This window comes from Lutra lutra, chromosome 5 (genome assembly GCF_902655055.1).
Source record: "Lutra lutra chromosome 5, mLutLut1.2, whole genome shotgun sequence".
NCBI classification, from domain to species: domain Eukaryota; kingdom Metazoa; phylum Chordata; class Mammalia; order Carnivora; family Mustelidae; genus Lutra; species Lutra lutra.
This window is the reverse complement of record NC_062282.1, coordinates 68,525,823-68,544,483: the sequence shown is the minus strand read 5'-3', so window position 1 is coordinate 68,544,483 and position 18,661 is coordinate 68,525,823.

Below are 18,661 nucleotides of genomic sequence, written 5' to 3'. Positions count from 1 at the left end.
AACATAACTTGGTATTTGTGTATATTGCAAAATGGTTACCACAATAACTAAACATATATCACCATACATAGTTACAACTTTTTTTCTTGTGATAAGGACTTTCAAGATCTACTCTACTAACAATTTTCCAAAATATGCAATATAGTATTATTTATTACTGTCACCATGTTGCATATTACATTTATTTAATAACTGGAAGAAAACTCTTATTTATGGTAGGGTTTTACTGTATTGCTCACTGCTACTTAATGGGGTTATAACTCACATCAAGTTCTGGGGATAAGAGAAGATGATCCTGCACAAACTCTGTGATTTGGAGAACCACAGAAATATGCATTATTTTCCATGTTAGTCATGAGTCTAAGTCTGTGATAAGTTTCACAGAAACCAGCGGTCCCCATGGAATAAATGGACAGAACTTACATTAGGAACAGTGAAGGGGGGCGGAATCATAGTGGGAGGTGAACCATGAGAGACTATGGACTCCAGGAAACAAACTGAAGGTTTTAGAAAGGAGGGGGTAGGGGGTCGGGTGAACCTGGTGATGGGTATTAAGGAGGGCATGGACTGCATGGAGCACTGGGTGATATACACAAACAATGAACCATGGAACACTACATCAAAAACTAATGATGTACTGTATGGTGACTAACATAACATAATTAAGAAAAATAAAAGGAACAGTTATCCTTGGTTGAGGGTAAAAAACAAAAACAAACCCAAAAAACCCCAAAATAAAACAAAACAAAGTCTATTTCCATTTGGGGACTTTATTATGTCTGCCTTATACCCCAGATGGCTGCATTTCTAGTTTACTCTCTCATCTTTGTGGTAGCTTAAAGGTCAGGAAATTCTGCAGGGATTCTCAAAAAAAAAATTTTTTTTTAATTAATAAACACACACAAAACAAAAAAACAGGAGACTAAAGAACATCAACATGTAGACAAACCAGACTTCTGTCAACTCCTTCTGCAGAGAAAACATAAGCCTAGGGATATTTTGTTGCTGGAATAATTGAAGCAATGCCTCTAGCAATTCAGAAACATTGGAAAAGTTGGTCTCTGTGCTATTAAGCATGGAATTTAAGTTTAGATGTGCTTAGGTAATGTCATCATTTTACATAATGACTCAATGGGAATCATAAGAACGTATCTTCCAGTCATTCATGTGAGGTGATTGGGAAACTTAAATAAGATTATAAAGCCTGTTGGTGATGTGGATGGAACTAGAGGGTATTATGTTCAGTGAAATAAGTCAATCAAAAAAAAGACAATTATCCTATGATCTCACACATATGTGGAATTTAAGAAACAAAACAGAGGATCATAGGGGAAGGGAGGGAAAAAATAATAGGAAATCAGAGAGGAAGACAAATCATAAGAGACTTAATCACAGGAAACAAATTGAGGGTTGCTGGATGGGAGGGGGGAATGGGGTAACTGGGTAATGGGCATTAAAGAGGGCACATGATGTAATGTGCACTGGATATTATACAAGACTGATGAATCACTGACCTTTACCTCTGAAACTAATAATACATTATATGTTAATTAATTGAATTTAAATTAAAAAAAATAAAGCCTATTGGAGAATTCTCGATGTAAAATTTCTTGTTGGCAATCAATGACTATGCAGTACTTCTCTCTTCTTTTCCCTACCATTATATTTAGCTGGATTTTTACCAATGCTGTAACAAAGCAAGGAATTATGTGGATGAATTTCAAGTGAAGGTAGTGCATTTTACCAGTAAGTCTTTCAAAATCCTAAATCGTAACACCTAAAATGGCTACAGTGGGCAAAATCACAAGAAAAGTAGAATTCTGGGTGCCTCTCTATTAGACTTCTAAATTTTATTCCAAGGAGTCCTATATATTAAAAAGTAAACCATGAACGTGAATTGTCTTAGTTTCCACCCTCTCTTGAACCTCAACGGTTTGGGGAAGCCTAAACATAAGCTTGCTGCTAATGAAGATGGGGAAGCTTGGATCCCAGAAGACTGGAGCAAGGACGTGTGGACAGAACTTCCATTCTACCCACAAGTAGTTTTACCTGCAATATCTAGCCCAGGAACAGAGCTGGATCACAAGGGTCCTCTCCATGGCAGTGGTGGCGAAAGACAATGAAATGAAAATGGGTCAGAAGAATTTTTTCTATCTGTACCTAGGAATATTTCTTGTTCAGGGATCTCAAAAGCCCAAAGAGGAGACTCGAATAAGGCCGGCACCAACGTGAGACTGTTCTTCAGACACCTGGCCTCTGTGACCTCAGCTTTCTCATCTGAGAAGCCAGTAACTTCAGGACACATAGCAGTGTTTATAAATACCTTTCCCTGTCCCTGTACCTATTTACACATAAGAATATAATGACAAACAAAGGGACATATGGACTCTGTTTCACAGCATAACATAACCGTAAAATAATGCAACTCTCTCTTACTTGCATTATAAGTGAATCTTGGGGCCATTGACTTATACAGAGTAATGACTCTTGCTATGAAATGCTTATACATACGCAGTTCATGAGTAGTCTAGCTTAAAAGTCTGGTTAGAGTCATGACTCCTCTTACCCGTGGAGGCCAGAAACTTGCAAAGACAATAAACCTTGACTGCTGCTCCAAGCTAACTGGCTGCAGCCAAGGCACAGGGTTTACATGCCACCTGGGTCTCTGCCAGCCCATTAGTCATCTTGTATTCTGCCCCAGTGGGGCATTTGAAATAGAAAGGACTCTGGATATGCTCAGGGGGAAGAAAGAGAAACACCGGTTTTTATTCGGTGGGGTTAAATTTTTTCAGCCCTTCCCTTGCTGGGAAAGTTATATTTAAAACAAAACCTGAAATCCTTGTTAGCCAACCTTCAGAGTCACTTTTCCTGTAAAAGTATGAAGTGGTTATTAGCAACTATTCAAGTGTGCATAGGTTATTAACAACTGAGAAAGATGATAGCCAAAGGAAATGGGATAGTTAAGGACAAAGATTGCAGATGTCACTAGTAGAACAACCTCCTCATCTGCTCACCTTTTTTCCTTCTTACTCATCTCTGTACCTTCAAGAAAGAGCCTTTCCTATTAGCCCATCTGCCAGTCAACACCATAATATGCTGTCCTGTGTACCATCTACTATGTAATCATCCAGAGGATCTTGGGATTGTATTTTTGAGGACAATATCTTTAAGTGGTAAACCATAGATAAAGCGCATCTCCACTCCAGACACAATAATAAAAAACAGCTGACCTTTAAAAAAAATATTTGGTTTGATCTACAAACAATGGCTTGATGTGCTTAGCAATTGAGTCAATTAAGTTTAGATATCTACAAGGCTAAAAGCATTCAACTGAGTGTATAGATCAACTGTGTTTATACTGATCATTACAATCATTGCTTAATCAGTAAGTAAAACCAACATACAAAAAGGAATCTGCGAACATAGTTTGATGTGATTTTTGTTACATGTGGTAAACAGGAATTTTTTAGCTACAAATGACAAACACATATTTCAAATGAAGTGTTCACAGAAATAGTTATTTCTTTTGCTAAAAATGCAGAGGTGTACTAACCGCAAGCATAGTAAGACCAGGGACCCAATATCAGTCTAGTTTCTATTTGCAGGTTAGTCTCTCTGACAGAAGAGAGATTTTTATGTGAATTGAAAAGATAACCACACCCTAAATTTTTTTTTTTTTTAAATACGAATAGTGCCAACACTGAGAATACCTGACATGGAAAGAACTTATGCACAATTACACTGCCAGCAATTAGTAGAGTTAATAAACATTTTTATAAAAGTATTTGTTATTAGTTCAAAAGGTATCTCTAAACCGAAAATGTGATGATAAGTAGCTCTTTTCTCTTCATTATTTTGTGTTTATTAACTTCACATTCTGCAACATTATTAAAACTACTGTATCTTAGTTGATTCAGACATTTTTGCACCAAAATGATAAAGTGATATATATCAAATGCCAATCTGGACATATCTCTCCCCTATGAAAACCATTAAGTGGTTCTCTCTCAATCCTAGAATTAAGATCAAGCTGGTTACTTTGGTATGCAGGGCTTTCCATAACCAAACCATGACTATCTCAACTTCCCACTCAGCCAGAATAGTCATGGAATAATAAAATGAAATAAGAAGATGGCCACATACATCTTCTGCTTATGTCATTCTTATAAATTTCAATACTACAGAAAAAGAGGCATCCTTTTTATCTCTTTGGGAGGATTTATCATCTTTGGGAGGATTCTTAATGTCTTCTTTGAGTTACCCTCTCCTCTTTAATTTCCTTGGACACAGGGATGGCACTGTTGGTTGGTCCAGGCTGAGTCCTTGCCTAACTCTTTGTTCTGCTGCAAGGAGAATAAAGAACACATGCTGATCTGCTTCAGCCAACTGAGACTAGTATCTGCCAACACAAAGGCCAATTTTAGTAATGCTTTATACTCTCACTACTCTGATTTTAGACCAGCCCGGGCCAAAGAAAGTCTCCTTCTTGCAGAACCAAGGAGGCTTGTCCGGAAATTAAATTATTGGTCCCAGGATAAAGTTAGTGTGACAAAGGCAGGGACTCAAGAACTAGAGTAGGAGATTATAAAAAGAATCTGGAGGAATTGGAGAGGAGAGACAACCCAATCCCCCATCTCCTCCCAAGTTTCTCCTGCCTGGAAACCCTTCTTGATGGTGGCAATATTTAACCTCCCTTTAAAGAGCTTTCCATTGGCATTCAGACTGGGAAAAGGAGCAGACTGGTAGGGAAGGGAACATCATAGATAGGTAGCTCTACCTTGTGTACATGGAGTTATGGGTTGCTCTTAACAGATATAAGGGAGAGTGATGCTGGTTATGACAAAACAGGAAATACTGTTCATAAAAACCAACCCAAACAAGCATGACAAGCCTTTTACCTATACCTGACTGTGGTCTTCCTGTAGGGATTGTTTAAGCCTAGATACTAAAGCATTTGCTTCAAGAATATCTTACCTGTTTTTTATAAAGTGATGTGCTATGGCTACAAAATCTGATTGAAGATATTGTGCTTAAGATCTAATTTTACCTTTCAGATTTTTATGTTTCCTAACGAATACCATTAAGTGACCTTAAAACAGAAATAAATGAAGACAGAATATCCATATAATTGTATACATCACACATTTTGTAGATAAATACTTAGCAACAAGGAGACAAATAGGAGAGAGGGATGTAATCCTACACATAAATGGCATTATTCACTCAATAATTTTCATTATTTTACAATTCAAATAAGATTGTTTAGATATCTTTATCTTAAAATTAGCAAGAATTAATCTGTTATGGAAATTTAAAAAAAACACCAATAATCTAATTTTAATAACATCAGAATCTAAATCAAATGCTTTCACAATATGAAGCAGATGTTTAATCTAAGAAGCCATTCCATCTGGGGTTCTAAATGTTATTTGAGCCAGCAGAATCTCCTTAGGTTTTTCTACGGAAGGCAACTAAATTTTGTACATTGATACTTTAAAATTTAGTATATAGTAAAGTTAAAAGAAAGGCATAGGACCAATTTTTACATAGTTTAGCAAATTTTATGCTTTCTCAACAGAAAGAAGGAAATTCACTTTCAAGTTTTCATAAAGAAACATATACTACTTTTCTTCTCTTTTATCAAAGAAACTTATAATGTGTAGGTGATAACCCCAAAAAATAATAAATGAAAAAATAAAAAGTCTGAATTTAGTGTTCTCAAAAAATAACACCCTGTTCTCATGGAATGCAACCTCATATAAACCACCTTCCTGTTTCACTCCATTACCCCTACTGAGCTCACTTTTCTGCATCACTTTCTCCTTTAAGAATTCATAAATCAAAAAAAAATTACTAACTGTATGAATTATTTCATACAGCAAAAGCCCAAGTAAATACATTTCTGTACTTTGATTTCCTGACTTCAGAAATTTATCTTCTCAGATTCTTGCTTTTTTCATACTATAGGATAAAACTAGTGTGTTGTATACCAATTTTCAGTGTGGTATATCTGGTATACTCGGGTAAGAAGAGTAATAAGTAAACAAATAGCATGAATATATGTATAATCAACTTCAATCCATTTTAAGTGTATGGAGACAACCTATCTTAAGCTACTGATACTGATTTTTATGAGAGTGGAAAAAAATGTTTAGGAAGTATGTTCCAGCATAAAATACAGAGAATGGAGAAAAAGCAGTAAAAAAGAATGTGTTTTGAAGCTAACTATGTCCAAGGAACTACAAAAACAAATTTGCAAAATGAAAAGGAATACAGCAGATCTTTTAGCAGTGTTCATGGAATCTTTACTGACTTCTCCCCTTTCTTTTAGGTCAGGCTTCATTTCTTTTAAACCTTGAGTTCATGAGTTCAAACCAATTTTCTGAGTTGTATCACAGTCCTAGCTATCTATTTTGCCTGCCTTTTTGTTTGGTGCATTTATATTTGGAAATCAGGAATTGAATCCACTGAAAATTTCCTAGGATGTGAAGAATGTTCCCAAAGGCACTGGTAAATATATTGACTCAAAAACAAATACAAAACCATAAAGGCAAATGATGAGATTTTTAAATTAATAAGTTTAGGTGTCCCAAAGTTAAATGTTTCTGATGTTATTTACTAGAAATAAGCAAAAGGATAGATCTATAGTTTAATGACTATACACATAGGTTATGACATGCAGAAGGTCATAATTCCTCAGTAAACTTTAACCAGGACTTCTATTTTTTTTTTTAAAAGAAAATATTTTCTTCTGTATTTTGGGGAAGGGAAACCCAATGAATTAAAATCAGCACTCAGGGATCTCTTATTAACTCTGGACCATTTGCTCAGCTCCTGCCCTCTGTTAGCCTCTATGAGAGCTTTAGGGGCTCTCAGGGAAGTTTATTCAACTGCTTCTCATCACATCCACCCACACAGATTTACATGGAAAGAGCTCAGGATGTCCAGAACGTGGACTTTGAAAGCAAAAAGGAAGAGAAAAAGCCGGGGCAGTGGGTGGGGGAGGGTGGATAGAAGAGTGGAAAAAAACATTTTGAAATGTGTGCCTTCCAAGCCATGTGTAATAACTGCAGTCTTTTACACAGGCCATTTTACAAAATTATTAGCTGTTACAAAGTTGTGTCGTCATCACTGGAGTATGCTGAGCTCACTAGGATACCTCATGCTTTTCAAAGCAAAAGAGAGAGAGGCAAGAAATAACTGCTATTCTTTTTTTTTTCTTCCCCAAAATCTCCTGAAATGTGATGATAAATTAAGGTGACTGAAGGTAAAAAGGGGTCCCCAGTGAGATAAGTTTCTTAGAATATTCCTCATAGTGCCACTTCTGTGTCACCCACCTTGGAGGGATTCTTGGCACCATTTGCTCACATCTCGTTTGCATCTCAGCCGCATCTTAAATCAACTATTCTTTCCAATTTCAGCCTTTTGAAGTGAGGGGGAAAATACTTTAATGAATTTTAAGAGAAAATGTATAAAATGAAAAGATGCCAGAGCAGAATCTTTTATCCTCATGGTATCCGCCTTGCATACAGATTTCTTTTGATAGAAATTTTCACCTTCCCGGTCCCTTCCTTTACAAAGGAAGCATTTGATAAAACTTCTTCTTTAAAAGAGGTAGTGTTCTGACTACATACATAGACACTCTGGTGGGAATCACTGGGCCAGAGACAGTACAGGACAGAGAAGAAATCCACCTGTAGACAAGCAAGCACTCGTACGGTAGCCTTGCATCTGGACTTCACTCAACAGCTGTCAGTGTGAACCCCTCTCAGGAAACAGAGTGCAGAACTCCGAGAAAGAGTCCTTGAGTGTGGGAACTCAAGAGTTACACAGTGAACTGAAGAGAAAAGATATACAGAAAGGAGAGAAAAAGAATAGCCAAATTCTTATTAACTGCTAAAAGAAGGTAATAATAATAATACTGAAAAACAGCATGAAGCCTCTGAATAATCTTTAATTTATTAAAATGTTTTCTGGATGCCTGTCCTCCTCTGGGCAGAAGCAGGCTTACTTACCGTGGCTAGGAAATCTATTTTTTCTCCATAAATCCTTATAATAAAGCTCCTGGACTGGAATTACTTTGAGTGGTTGCTGTTATTTGCAACTAAACAATCTAACTAACACCAGGGGTCAGTAAAGATTTTGTAGTTTGAATGGGTGAGACTTTGTGAATTTTTGTACAGTAAGATTGATGATTAGGAATCTTGCCCGCTAAACTATGGGACAACAAACAATTTAACAATGTACTCATGTATCTACAATTTCAGATTTCTCCCTTTTGAGAATTCATCTAACTGCTCTTACTAGAAATCTGAATGTCATCTTTGATCCTCCTTTCCTGTCATTTTCCAGTTATCAAAACCTAATGATTCACCCTTGAAATTACATCTTTCTTTTAAAATTTTTTTAAGATTTTATTTACTTATTTGACAGAGATCACAAGTAGTCAGAGAGGCAGGCAGAGAGAGAGGAAGGGAAGCAGACTCCCCACTGAGCAGAGAGCCCGATGCAGGCCTCGATCCCAGGACCCTGGGATCATGACCTGAGCTGAAGGCAGAGGCTTAACCCACTGAGCCACCCAGGTGCCCCAATTTATTTTTAAGATTTTATTTATTTATTTGACAGACAGAGATCACAAGTAGGTGGAGAGGCAGGCAGAGAGAGAGAGAGAGAGGAGGAAGCAGGCTCCCTGCTGAGCAGAGAGCCCAATGTGGGGCTCCATCCCAGGACCCCGGGATCATGACCCGAGCCGAAGGCAGAGGCTTTAGCCCACTGAGTCACCCAGGCGCCCCTGAAAATACAACTTAAGACCTTCTACCATCCCTCCAGTCCTTCAGGCTGACCCTCGTAATGCTGACCTCATGTATGAAAACTGCCTTCTAACTGATCACCATGATGTTTCCAACCTCAATTGTTTTCACTCTGAAACACATTCATTCAAATCAGTCAGTGTTGAAAAGTTTGCTATTTCATTTCAACTTCTTTTAGGGTAAAGGCAAAATCCCCTGGCATAGTCATCCAGACTCAAATAGCTGGCTTCCAGAGCTATCACTCTAGCTTTTGACCAAACTACCCTATTTCTACTCCCCAGTTATTTCACTGTTCAACCAGAAGGTCTTTGGTTCCATCCTCTCCCTTTCGCTGAAACCTTCCCTCCCATGCAACTACCTCGACTTCCACCACATTTGCCTGGCCTAATTCTTAATTGCAATGGCAGTTTTTGAGTCCTTGTTCAAAATTCACTTCTTCAGGGAAACTTTTCCCGACCCTGCATTATAGATCAGGTCCTCTTGTTGTGTGATTTGAAAACATCCCATATTATTGATCTATAGCATTTGCTACATTTGTGACTACACAGTCATTTAGGATGTCAGTCAGTTAGTCATACAGGCTCACCCTTCCTTGAATACGTGTAATAGAATTTAGTTTCTGACTTTTAACATTATGTGAAAATTGTTAGATATATTCTCCTCCAAACCTCAAGTAGGTTTGAGGCAGTTGAGTGTAAAATACAGGCAACATAGTATCAAAACTGACTTTTTGGGGCTTCTTTCATATTCAATAATTCAATTCTATAGATTTTTGAAGTTTGTAAGCACCATAAAACTTATACTCTTTGAATTTTGTCATAATATCATGCATGTAAGAACTGGTTAAGAAAGAGACTAGGAGTTGGCAGGTTGGTGGGTTGGCAAGGGGTGAGGGGAGATTTAAAATGTTCATAAATTCTGGAAGTGTCTGATATTAATTTTACTTTTCCCATAAATATGTGGTAAATAATTTATATATTAATATGTATGTATGTATGTGTGTGTGTGTGTGTGTGTGTATATATAATATGCAAGCATGATGACAGATAAATTTCACTTCCCTAATAATAAGATCTTAAATAAGAATTTTGAGACAGGCTAAAAGGTCACTGGAGAGGGACAACCATTTGTTGGTAAAGAAGGAAAGAGGCTCATTCAGAGGCAAACAAAACAGAGGCAAATAAAAGCATCACCTAATTAAAAGCACACAGGCATATACTTCTGAAAGGCAAAGTTTAAGTACCCAATGAAAGTTGGGTCCATAAGAGTGCCAACTTGGAGAGACATGCCTTTTTATTTTTTTTTAAATTTCATTTATTTATTTGAAAGAGAGAGAGCACAACTGGTGGAGGGGGGTGGAGAAGGGCAGACAGAGAGGAAGAAGCAGACTCCGCATTGAGCAAGGAGCCCATGTAGAGCTCTATATCAGTACCTGGAGATCATGACCTCAGCCAAAGGCTTAACCAAATGAGCCACACAGGCACTCCAAGACATGCCCCCGCTTTTTTTTTCCCTCTTCCTTATTATTTTCTTTTTTTATTATTATTATGTTACGTTAGTCACCATACAGTACATCATTGCTTTTTGATGTAGTGTTCCATGATTCATCGTTTGCGCACAACACCCAGTGCTCCATGCAATATGTGCCCTCCTTAATACCCATCACTGAGCTAACCCTTCCCTCCACACCCCTCCCCTCTAAAACCCTCAGTTTGTTTCCCAGAGTCCATAGTCTCTCATAGTTCATCTCCCCGTCAGATTTCCCCCTCTTCATTTTCCCCTTCCTTCTCCTAATGTCCTCCACACTATTCCTTATGTTCCACAAATAAGTGAAACCATATGATAATTGGCTTTCTCTGCTTGACTTATTTCACTTAAAATAATCTCCTCCAGTCCCGTCCATGTTGATGCAAAAGTTGAGTATTCATCCTTTCTGATGGCTGAGTAATTTTCCATTGTATATATGGAATACATCTTCTCTATCCATTCGTCTGTTGAAGAGCATCTCTGCTCTTTCCACAGTTGGCTATTGTGGACACTGCTGCTATGAACATTGGGGTGCATATGGCCCTTCTTTTCACTACATCTGAATCTTTGGGGTAAATACCCAACAGTGCACTTGCTGGGTCATAGGGTAGCTCTATTTTTAATTTTTTGAGGAAAGTCCACAGTTTTCCAAAGTGGCTGCACCAACTTGCATTCCCAACAACTGTGTAGGAGGGTTCCCCCTTCTCCACAGCCTCTCCAACATTTGTTGTTTCTTGCCTTGTCAATTTTGGCCATTCTAACTGATGTAAGGCGGTATCTCAGTGTGGTTTTGATTTAAATTTCCCTGATGGCTCAAGATGATGAGCATTTTTTCATGTGTCTGTTAGCCATTTGTAAAGACATGCCTTTTTAAATGCAGGTGACCCAAGTGTAGCACAATGATAACTGACTGCAAAGTTGGGACACAAATGTCACATGCTATATATAAAGCAGAAAAATAGTTCAAGTATGTAACCAAAATTGATCATATAAAAATAATCAACATCAGTAAGGGTCTGAAAATTGTGACTATAATTGACCCCTTATTTGGAAAAGTCAGCCTCATGTTTCAAAGTAAGATCATTTTCCATTATTCTGTATACTGTGTTCTAGAATTTCTGACTAGTTAATTTTCCTCTTGAGTATTTTCCAGCATCCCACCATGTTGTTGGATATCTCTCTCGCTTGGTCTCCTTTTCTCTCTTAGGTCCCTAAGTTGCTGTTTTCCAGTCAGCCTCAGAAAATTCAAACTTTTCCAACTTTAATGAATTAAGCAATTTATTTCTAACTTTGGATATACCTAGTTTAACCCAGCCAACCTCCTAAAGACACTCTCTTTGACACCTAGAAAATCTATCATGACAATTTCTTAACTAAGAACAGTTATCTCCCACAGAATAATAAGCTTTCCATCAATACTTATTTTTTCTTGTCCTATATTTGTATAATTCTTCATTGTTGTTGTTTTTAGAGGCCTCTTTTCTCTACCAGCTGGCTATAAGCTGAGGGTAGGAGCCATATCGGTTTCCTTCTTTTCTGAATCTCCAGAACTTAGCAGGCAAGAATAAAGTAAGAGCTGCATATATATTTTTGATGAATAAATTAATATGATAAATACATCTTCTTAGCACAGTTTGAGAGGTACTGCTGACAATTTTCTGGAGAATCGCCCCTCCCCCAAGCATATTTTCAAATATGAAATATGAATATAATTCAAATATGAATATAAGCATGCAAGGTAATGCTCCTTTTGAGTGCAGAGTATATGGGGATGATGTTTTAAAGTAGTCACCCACTCCCTATGACAGAGGCAGAAGTAGCCAAATGATCACAGCAAAATTAAATAAGCTGAAAAGCTCACACTAAAGTAGACAAGGCCCACAATGGTGTAAAGAACACTCCCACATAATGATACATAAAGTTGTCCCTGATTTGGACCAAGGTGTCAGGATTGCCTGATCTCACTGCACTCCCTCAATGACCAGCTTATCCACTGACCAAAGCAACCACCAAAAATGTGAAAATTCAGTAGAATCATCTCTATTTGACATAAGAAGAAACAGGGCTTGGAAGTCAAGAAACTTATCACAAATCTAGCTGACAACAGGGGGAACTGGAATTTGAGTCCCAGTGGGTCTGCCCCTCTTCCTTCCACTTCATGCTCTAGACCATGTTTCCACCATGGTCAGAAATACAGGAAGAGCTGGAGCACCTGGGTGGCTCAGTGGGTTAAGCCTCTGCCTTTGGCTCAGGTCATGATCCCAGGGTGCTGGGATCGAGCCCCACATCGGGCTCTCTGCTCAGTGGGGAGCCTGCTTCCTCCTCTCTCTCTGCCTGCCTCTCTGCCTACTTGTGCTCTCTCTCTCAATCCAATAAATAAATAAAATCTTTAAAAAAAAAAGAAATATGGGAAGAGACAAATCAATGTATTTAAGTGAAGATGATGATTTTTTTTTTTCTAATAACGTCTGTTCGATCAAGGAAATATCATTAAATATTTCCCTTAGGTTAGTCTGGGCAGTTTTACCGTGAAGAGGTTTCTAATCCAAAGGTTTGTTCACAATCAAATGAATGGACAAAACTAAAAAAACTGTATGCTTGCTGCTTTATTGTGACATTTTGTAAATTAGAACTTCAGCTCCCCCAAGAAGGCTTCTCATCCAGGATCTTCTGCACATTGAAGATACCATGAGTTTAAAATAAAACATGCACTGTTTCTTAAATTAGAAATCCAGAAATTTGAAAAGGATTCATTTAAGTTTTGGCCTAGACACTTGAAACAGACAGTTGAAAACATTCCAAAAATCATTTAAATATAACTTTAAATATAACTTCTCTTCAATTATCTGAATATTTAGGTATGAGTGTTCTTTTTATTGCTCAGTGTTTGTTTGTTTTTTACTATATCTGAAAATCTTCCCAGCCACCCATTTTATTCTTTGGAACTGAGATGCTTCTTAAAAGTGCATCTCAGTAAACATACTTTCAAAACAGAACAAGTGATTAAAGTTTAAAAGGCTTTGTGGCCAGTGTATTATTATATCTGTTTGTATCCGGGCTGCCACACATTTCCCCCACATTAGAAATGATCTCTCAGGTGTGTTGTTGTGGTTTGTTTTTAATCCCGTCCAAGTTTTCTAAGCATGGTATTTACCTTGTTTCAAATGTCACTGGTATAATGACAGAAAATATCCAATATTGGCAATTACAAGTTAGGTTCAAATATGAATAACACATGACTTCCAACAAGCCAGAGCCTTGTATCTCATTTCACGTGGGCAGTATTTCCTCTCTTCTGTTTTCACTGGACACTTGCCTGCTTTCACAGTACCATACACCACACATCCTGTTTATTAGTTTAAAGGAGTTTAACAAGGGGATTTATTTTACGTTTTTCTCTGTCCACCAAAGTGCAATTTACTACTCTTATAAAAAGTGGTTCCCTAGTGTGTTCACATTGGACCTCATTATGACTTCTTCTGTAACACTGCATTTCATGGTCAGTCACCTTTCTTACCATCATCCATGCTAACTTTCCTTTCATGAATATTATCCAGTAGCAATTTACCTGTCAGTTTGATTTAGGGCTTAAAAAACTGTTCTCTCCACTTCTTGAGAATTCAAAGTATTTTTTCAATTGTACATTTTGCTTATCGTGGTATTCAAAAGAACCCACGTGTACCCAATCTTATTGAAATGTATTACTTTGCATCCACTATAAGAACTCTTACTTTAGATTTATGACTCTTAGCAAAATGGAGGGAACACATCTTGCTTTAATGTAATTTCAACATAGTCCCTCACAGGACTGCTTAAACAAACTAAATACCATTACACTGATGTTCTATTTACAGAGAAGGTCTTACTATTTAGCATTTATGTAAACTGCTTGCCTGGTTCCCTTAGAGACCCACCAATCTGAACTAAAAAGATGCCCTATCATTTCCCCTGATGTTACCACCACCAAGCCTCTGGGCCTGACATGTGTTGGTGTAAAGAGCACACGACTCAAAGTACCAGCTCTGGTGACAGCCCCTATGGCTAGTGCCCCTCCCTGGAGCTTAGGGATTTTAACTTTTTTCTCTCCTGGAGCCAACCATACTCTCTGACATAGTGGCAATGCTGTTAAATTTTTCATCCAAGTGTCTTCATCCTTTCAAATGTTTCACAACTATGATTCCTGGCCCAAGACCATGTCTCCAAGAAGGAAATAATCTCTCTTAATCAAAATTAAAAAGTCCTGTCTTCAAACTCTTCAACTTCCCCACTTCATACTAGAAGCATAGCTTCATTTGGCCCGCCACATGGAATGTTGCTTTCCTGGCTCCAAATATCATGAACACTAAATTCAATTACATAATGAACCATACAATGTGGATCCTGCTGGAACACTATGTGGGTCAGTGGGACTAAGCACAAATAGAATAATGAAAACCACAGTTAGTGTGCAATGCTCATTTGGGCTTGTTAGGAAGGCAGTCATGGGACCTGTGGATACTATTAAACCACACTGATCTATTCTGATCCTACAAATGAGCTCTTGTAGAGCGCAAAGAATAATACACTCACTTTATATATAGGGATGTAAGACAACAGGAAACCTTTAGTAGAGATCTCCCATACAAAACTTCCTTCTAGGCTTCTGGCCTCTCTGGCTCAGGCCCTCATGCCTCCTTGAACCAGCTTTTACCAGGAATGGCAGGGTTATGAGTAACACTTTATGGTGACTATAGAGAGGAGCTTCCTGCAACTACTTTCTCAAAAGGGAGTACTGTAACACAGAAGCAGCATGGGGTAGAAGCTGAATAATGGAATCAGTTTGCATGGGTTCAAACCATACATTTAGCAATGACTGCCTGTGAGATCTGGGGCAAAACACCTCACCTGTCTAAATGTGACAATCCTCACCCAAAAGACAGATAATCCAGTCAAGAAATGAGCAGAAGACATGAACAGGCATTTCTCCAAAGACATACAAATGGTCAAAAGACACATGAAAAAAATGCTCCATATCACATGGCATCAGGGAAATACAAATCAAAATCACAACGAGATACCACCTCACACCAATCAGATGGCTAAAATTTGACTAGACAGGAAGCAACAAATGTTGGCAAGGTTGTGAAGAAAGGGGAACCCTCTTACGATGTTGGTGGGAATGCCAGCTGGTATAGCCACTCTGGAAAACAGTATGGAGGCTCCTCAAGAAGTTAAAATAGAGTTATCCTACAATCCAGCAATTGTACTACTAGGTATTTACCCCAAAGATAACAATAATGATCCAAAAGGTCACCTGCCTCCCACATTCAAAGCAGCAATGTCCGTAATTGCCAAACTGTGGCAAGAGCCAAGATGTCCATCAACAGATGAATGGATAAAGAAGATGTGGTATATAGACACAATAGAATATTTCTCAGCCATCAGAAAGGATGAATACTTAGCATTTACAACAATGTGGCTGGAACTGATGATGAGAGAAATGATGCTGAGAGAAAAATATCAATCAGAGGTAGACAATTATCATATGGTTTCACTTCTTTGTGGAATGTAAGAATTAGCACAGAGGATCAAAGGGGAAGGGAGGGAAAACTGAATGGGAAGTTATCAGAGAGGGAGAAAAAACACAAGAGACTCTTAACTATAGGAAACAAACTGAGGGTTGCTGGAGGGGAGGTGGATGGGGCTGAGGTAACTGGGTGATGCGCACTAAGGTGGCATGTGATGTGATGAGCACTGGGTGTTATATGCAACTGAGGAATTATTGAACTCTACATATGAAACGAAGGATGTACTATATGTTGGCTAATTGAATTTAAATAAAAAAATAAACACGAGGTTCCTTATCTGCATAATTGAAATAATATAAATAATACTTCCCTCAAAGTGTTCTTACAGAGATATTGATATAAGGCAATTCAATTTAATTCAATTGCTGATTTTTAGGAAGCACTCAGATTTAGATTGTTGTTGTCATTCAAGTTTTCATGAATAGCCTATTTCTACATAGCTGTAGAAACCACCTCAATTAGGGGGACCAATCATACCAGTTTATCAAGACTGAAAGGTTCCCTGGGCATTGGACTTGGAGACTCAATCTGGGAATGTCCTGGGCAAACCAGGGTGAGTCAACCACCAAACTCAAAAGTAATCATGCCACCATGAAAGTCGCTTTTTTCCAATTAAAGTACTATCTCTATGACTTGTGTTCTTTGCACATCTTAGCAAAAAGGGGGTTGGGAATGCAACTGTAATGAATAAATAAAATTTATTTATTTATAAATAAATAAAAACCAGCTGTGAAGAAATAAAAACAAAAGTATTCAAAGAATAGGTTTAAAAATTCCATGAAGACAGAATCCTTTTTCAGTGATCTCTTAAGAAAGAGAGAGAGAGACTGGTTTTTTTCCCTCTACATACTAATTTTTTTCAATTGTCCTTTTGTTTCACTGTTAACAGAATGGTTGCTAACACAATCCCTCTGATGGAAGCAGAAATAAGATGCTGATGCAGCTGCTATTATAGGGAAAACTACTCATGATTACCTTTCTCCTATGGGTGGCCACAAGTTAAAAAAAAAAAAAATTAACTGCTCTGGAATGGAAGGTGGGAGTGAGAGAAGGAAGTGCTGTAAAAGACATTTGTCTAAGGCTGATCTTAGGGGAAATTTGTCCTCTGTTTTGTTTTGTTTCTTACCACTGTTTATTTTATTATTATTATTATTAATTATTAAACTTATTAAACTGTTTTCTAGGATATTAAACTGTTTGTTAGGATTGTGACACCCTCAAAAGGCAATTTCATGAAAAGATTTAGGCATAAAATATAAAGAATATCCTTTTTCTATGTTTTTCAGAATGAAAGATTTCCTGGTTTCTTTCTCTCCAGTCAGCCCTCCATCATGGGAAAGGCTCCTGAATCGCCCAAATTCATCCTTGATTTAGCCTAAGATATAAACCACAACAGTTACCTCTTAATGGTGTGTGAACAGAATTCACTTACAAAGCTGGAAAGACATCGAGTTCTTTCTTGCAGATGGCCAAATGCCATTTTACATACCTTCATAATTCTATTTGTAATATCATTATGTCAGACATTGATGTGCTAATGAAATTGAAAATAACTCTAAAGCAAAGAATTCTCTTTCTTAATCAGCATGTGACATTTTTCACTTTAAAAATATTTAGCAAGTAACTTACAGCAATAATTATAATTATATAGTGATCATGTTGCAGAAAATAGAATTGTTTTTCATGTAGTATCTCATATTCTCTCATTCATTCCTCGCAACTATGCAGGAGGTATTCAAAACTTTTCCAGACAGATGACAAAACAGGGGCCACCAAAAGAAAGTATTTTGCCCAAGTCTCACTAATAGGAATTAGCAGAACAAACTCAAGTTTGACTGCTTCTAATACCACAATCTCAACCACACATTATATTTTCCTGCTACTTAAAAGCATCTGTGCTAGATATGGTTCTCTCTCTCTCTCTACACACACACACACACACACACACACACACACAAATAACACAAATAACACAGTGTCCTCAATAAGAGTAAAGCCTTTAAGTATGGCAAAATACCATCATTGGAGAATAGGTGACTTTGGGCAAAGAATTTATTACTGAGCCTTAGTATAATTGCTTAGATCTTGAGAATAGGAATATCCAATATAAGTTTGTTGTTTGGATACAAAAAGGATGTATGCAAATTAAAAGAGAGGTTCGGTGCCTGTAACGATGCTATTTGGGCCCCATGGTCCAATCCTAGGTACTTCCACATGATCAGTTCATGCAGGTAAATTCCCATCATCTCAGATAGGAGGATAGTAGATAGGAGGGCTTTTCAGCTTTCTGCTGTGCTGAGGAACATCCAATGGAAATTAATCTAATGGAAAAGCTGGCCTATGGCAAAGCAAAGACTGTAGGCAATGAGTGAATATCTACTCCCAGGAAAAGAAAGTAGATAGAGGAGTGGTGTATTAGTGAGGACATTGATCCAGAAAGATCTCACTCACATGAAGACAGGGCAGGCAGGCCAGGACTCCTGGCCATTCTGATCCCAAACTCTCTGAGAGTGTCCCTCTTCCCCATTTTGGTCCACTCTCCTCTTTTCCTGAGCAAGTACCCTGACTCTAAGCCTCCATTCCCAGTGTGTGGCCCTACACACACATATGTTATCTTCTCTCTGGTTTCTGTCACCCGTTCAGACGGAACATTTACTCTATGTTCCTTTCTCTTTCCATTTACTCTATGCTCCTTTCTCTTGCCCTCTCATCTAACTGCCTTCAATGCTCATCAGAGTGGCCTTCAAAACTCCTCAA